This window comes from Apodemus sylvaticus, chromosome 4 (assembly GCF_947179515.1).
Source record: "Apodemus sylvaticus chromosome 4, mApoSyl1.1, whole genome shotgun sequence".
NCBI lineage: Eukaryota > Metazoa > Chordata > Mammalia > Rodentia > Muridae > Apodemus > Apodemus sylvaticus.
Genome location: NC_067475.1, coordinates 24,747,786 through 24,753,547, shown reverse-complemented (window position 1 = coordinate 24,753,547; position 5,762 = coordinate 24,747,786).

The window sequence follows — 5,762 nt, the reverse complement described above, 5'->3', positions numbered from 1 at the left end:
TCTGCCACCTTGCTCCACTTGCAGAAGGGCTGGGCGCTCTGCAGCATGGCCTGGCATCCGTCCTCCTCAGCGTCTACACTCACCTTACATTAGACTCATATGTCCACCTGCCGTGCTATTTGTCCCTGGTTGTACTCACAGGGAGCACTAGCTCTTCCTCAGCTGTATCATCACTGACAGGATGCCTGGTATAGAAAACTGAACAGGGAGAAGATTTGTTTTAGTCCAAGGAGAGGTGTAAGGAAGCAGACCACACCCTGGCAGCCTGGACATGCAGCCGAGAAGGAAGAGAAGGAGGCCAGAACAAGACACAGAACCCAGGACAGAACTCCAACGGACCCTGCCTTCCGCAGTCCATCACGTCCCCCAGGGTCTATTAAAATTTATATCCACTAAACTATTATTAAGTCAGAGCTCTATCGGACTTGTATTAGTCAGGGTTCTCTAGAGTCGCAGAACTTATGGAATGTCTCCATGTATTAATGGAATTATTGTAATGAGTTATAGTCTATAGTTCAACTAACCCAACAATGGGCAGCTGTGAATCGAAGTCCAAGAACCTAGTAGCTGCTCGGTCCCATGAGGTTATAGTTGTTTCACATGGTCTTCTGTAAAAGCTAGAATCCTAAAGAAGTAGGTTCCAACAGATGTGCTGGCAAGCAAATGCAAGCATCAAAAGAGCGTGATAAGTCTTCCTTCTTCCAATGTCCTTATGTAGGCCTCCAGCAGAAGGTGTGGTCCAGATTAAAGGTGAGTATCACCACACCTGGATGTGGAACTGGCTTTGTTGCAGGCTGGCCTTGAACTCAGAGATCTGCTTACTTCAGTCTCCTAGGATTAAAGGCATGTATTACCTTGCCTGGGCCTAAGCTTTTCATGGCCCCTATGCCTCAAGCCCCAAGTCAAGATCCGGGTCAGAAACTTGTGTCTTTCACCCTCAAGATCTCCATCAGGGGTGTGCCCTCAATTTCTGGATTGTAGCTCATTACAGATGTAGCCAAGCTCACAACCAGGAACAGCCATCGCACAATTTATGCCTGGAAATACATTTGCAGACATTCCTGAGCTGTGTAACGATTTAAACTAAGATTAGCCATGATAACTATGTCATGACTCCTAGACTTCTGATCCTCAGTTTGAGCTTTAACTTTCCCTATTTCAGCAAATACCTATGATTTGTTTCATCCAGTTTCTTGTGGTGAATCATTGGGTTTTTTATCTGATTCCCCCTCATTACCTTAGCCATCCAGTGTTATAATCCTCTAATAACCATGTAATATCTTTTACCCTGTGTTTTATCATTGAGAGAATACTAAGGTGTATTCTATCCTATTCATCTGTGCCATAAGTTAAGTATATAGAAATTAAACATTATTTAGCACATTACTGTTTTATTTGTTGTTTTCAAATATATATATATATTTAAAGATGTATTTATTATTATATGTAAGTACATTGTAACTGTCTTCAGACACACCAGAAGAGGGCGCCAGATCTCATTATGGATGGTTGTGAGCCACCACGTGGTTGCTGGGATTTGAACTCAGGACCTTCGGAATCAGTGCTCTTAACTGCTGAACCATTTTACCAGCCCCCATTTGTTGGGTTTTCTTTTTGGTTTTTTGTTTGTTTGTTTGTTTTTGTTTTGAAACAGGGTTTCTCTGTAGCCCTGACTGTCCTAGAACTAACTCTGTAGGCCAGGCTGGCCTCGAACTTGAGATCTGCCTGCCTCTTCCTCCAAAGAGCTGAATTAAAGGCATGTGCCACCACTGCTCAGCTATTTGTTGTTTTCAAGACAGGAGTTTCAGGTACTCCAGGCTTGCTCCTTTGGTAGGTGTTTGGTTAGTTGACTCAAGGTAGTCATCTGTTTGAGAGAAGGAAACCTCAATTGAGAAAAATGCTTCTGTAAGTTGGGCCTGTGGACAAGTCTCTGGGGAATTCTCTTTATTAAGGATTGATGTAGGCAGGTCCAGACCATTACAGTGGTATTACTATGGGTAGGTGGTCCTGGAATGTGTAAGAAACCAGAGAAAGCAATGGAAAGCAAGGCAGTAAGCAGCACTCTCCTATAGTCTCTGCTTTAGTTCCTGCCTCCAGGACCCTCCCAGGAGTTCCTGCCCTGGCTTCCCTAAATGGAATATGTGACTAGGGAGATATAAACCAAATAAACCCTTTCCTCTACAAGTGTTTTTGATCACAATGTTTTTTTGGTTTTTTTGTTGTTGTTGTTGTTTGTTTTTTTTTGTTTTTTTTTGTTTTTGTCTTGTTTTTGTTTTTTTCAAGACAGGGTTTCTCTGTGTAGCTCTGGCTGTCCTGGAACTCACTCTGTAGAACAGGCTGGCCTCAGACTCAGAAATCCGCCTGCCTCTGCCTCCCAAGCGCTGGAATTACAGGCATGAACCACCACTGCCAGGCTGATCACAATGTTTTATCATATCAATAGAAACTCTAAAGACAGTTAGCTTGTGTTTCATTTTAGTTTGTTTTGTTTTTAGTCGTCCCTGGCTTGGAGCTCTTAAATCCTCTTGCCTTGGTCTCTTCCCACAGTCTGGGATTATAGGCATGAGCCACCCATGGCTTTTTGTATTACAGGTTTTTATTTTTATACATTGGTTTATGTGTATGTGTATGTGTTTGGGAATGCATACCGCAGTTTGTATGGGTGGAAGTGATACAACAACTTGTAGAAGTGGGTTTTCTCCTTTTACCATGTGGGTTTTAGGACACACTCTCAGGTCTTCAGGCTTGGCAGGAAGTCCCTTTACCCACTGAGCTATCTTGCTGGCCCTGTATTATCATTTTTAATGTCCTTAAAACTTATCAATTAGCTAACAGTTTTACAAAAGCTATGATATTTTCATCATGCTTGATTCAGGTAGGTTCTGTTGGCCTGTGTTGATTTGTCTGATTGTTGTACAGGGTTGGGGGCTGTTGGATAGTTTTTTGGTTTTGTTTTTTGTTGTTGTTGTCAGTTTTGCACAAACTAAAGTCATCTGGGAAGAGGATGTCTCAGTTGGGAAATTGCCTCCCTCAGATTGCTTTTTTGGGGGCATATCTGTGAGACATCGTCTTGATGAACATTGGTATGGTGTAGTACCAGGGAAATGTTAGTGATCCCCCCAAAACAGACAGGAGCCGATTTGATGAGACTCACAGGAAGGTCTTAATTCAAGCTAGCTCGGGCCCCGCAGCTCACCCTCAACAGACACACAGGATAGTTTTTGGTGGAGAGGAGCTCTGAATATCTATCAGGGTAAGACTTTATAGAAAACTTCAAGAGGGGTAAGTGTTTTTAGACTGGCAAGCATCTAATTGGAGAGCTACCCTAACCCTTTAGCATAATTGGCTGGTGCTGGGAGGCAAACCATAAACTTAATTTCTGCTTCCCTCTGCATTGGTAGTCCTTAACTTGGAAACATTGAATTTGCTGGAATTAGCCTAGAAACTGGAGCAAGGCTCCAGTTTTGTTGGGGAAGATTAACCTGGAGATGCTGGTCTTGTTGTGGTGGTAACTTGGAAACCAATGTTAGGTCCCGGCCTGTTAGTTTACCTGAATTTAAGTTCTCTAAAATGGAGTCTGAATTTAAAAGGTTTGGTCTCTCCATGGGACTGTACCGTGCGTGGTGCCAGCTACCCTTGGGCCTGAGAGGTCGTCTAAGCAAGCAAGAGGAGCAAGGCTTGGAAGCAGGGCAGGAACAGCGCTCCTCCTTGGTCTCCAGGTCAATTTTCACCTCCTGGTTTCTGCTGTGAGCTCCCTCAGCATTGGACTACAGTCCTGTAAGCTGAAATGTACCATTTTTAGTCAGTATTTTATCACAACCATTGAAAACAAACTAGAACAGGTATCAACCCCAGAGCCTCTTCTATGCTAACAAAGTACTTTACTTTGTTACTTTGAGGCCAGCCCCAGTCCTTGTCAGTAGAGGAGAAGAGAGATTTGTTATAAACCAAAAGCTGTCAAACAAAACAAACAAGCAGACAAAAACCTTTCTCTAAAGGCCCAAGCAGCAAATCCTCAGGCTTTATGTGCTGTGTTGTCTAACTCAGTTATTGCGAGCTGAAGGCCCTTCTGTGGTATGAAGGTCAGAGGCTCAGATCTAACAAGCAGGCTTCGGGCTCTGCAGTGGCTGGAAGGCAGGTCGTCTCCACCAAAATTCATGAGAAGACTCAGGCCACAAAGCAGCAGTATTAAGGGTAGGCCATTTAACCAGATTGCTACTTTTCTCCCTAAAAGTGAGTTCTCTTTCTCACGGGACTGAATTAGTTATGAGAGAGGGGGGGAGGGGCACGGCTCTCACCAGACAGACATGGCTGCCAGCTCACAAGGCTGCACAGCCTTCCAGAGCCACAGGAGTCAAACGTAAACCTCTTAGTTTTATAAATTGGTCTCTGGAGTTCTGTTATAGCAACAGAAAACAGGCTAAAGCAGAAGCATGGGCTGACAGCCCTGTTACAGACGGAGAGATTAGAGGACAAATCCAAAAAACACCCACCACAATCACTAGAAGTAGTTAGAAATCAGGCGGAGGGGGATCTGAGTCATTTGTGGAAGGGCGAGCAATAAAAAGGCATCCTAGGCAGCAGGGACTGCACGTGACAAGATGCAAGCAGTGAAAGCTAGCAGGTCCTCTAATCACACAGAAGGAAGAATGCATTTGCCCTCCCTCTCCCCTCCCGCTTCTCCCCCCTCCCCCCAGGAATAAGCAGCTGGGGCAGGGGGAGCGGGTGTTTAGGGAAAGGTTATAAATCATGGCGAAAATCAGTGATCTCAATACTCTGCTTACACTGGAACCTTGCCAATTATAAAATCCCCATTACACTGTTTTATCGGAAACATTAGCAGAGGCCAAGGTGTCTCTTTGAAATTTGCCACAGGACAGCTTTAAACACTAACTAAAATCTTATGAATTTTAACAACTCCAAAGGTGGGAAAAGAGCCCATAAAAGGAGAGGCACGTGGGAACCACAGCCCAGGTGCTTTCAAGGAAATTCCGGCTTTACCAACCACCCTATTGAGGTCTGATTGACACACAAAGAGTTATACCTCCTTAGTCTACATAATTTAATGAATTTTCAGTTGTAATCCATTACCATAGCCTGCGCCTTAAGGATCGGTGGCCTTTCTCTTTGCCTTCTTGATCAACAATCATTATTGGTTTAGATTGGTTGGTATTTTTTTTCAAAGTCACATAGACCGAATTCTCTAATGCCAACAGCAATGCCAAGAGACCCAGGAGAGACCCTGGGGCCTCCTCCTCATGGTCTCTGGTCTCTGCGCAGTCAGAGATTCTTCTCTTGTAACAAATGTAGAGGGCTGGGCGGTGGTGGTACACGCCTGTAATCCCAGCACTTGGGAGGCAGAGGCAGGTGGATTTCTGAGTTCGAGGCCAGCCTGGTCTACAGAGTAAGTTCCGGGACAGCCAGGGTTACACAGAGAAACCCTGTATCAAAAAAACAAAAATCAAACAAACATAGAAATAGTATCTGTCACCATCAGCTTTGGACACCAACTTGACACAAATCCATAGTCAACTGGGAAGAGGGAACCTCAGCTAATGAACTGTCCAAGCTCAGGCTGGACCATGGCCAAGCTGGGGAGGCATGTTCTTAGATGCTTGTTGATGCAGAAGGCCCAGACCACTGTAGGAAGAGTCGTCCTTAGACTTGTGGGCCTGAGCAGGGTAAGGAAGGAAGCTGAACAACCCAACTAATGACGTCCCCCCCCCCCCCAACTGTCTCTGCTTCAGTTCCTGCCTCCAGGT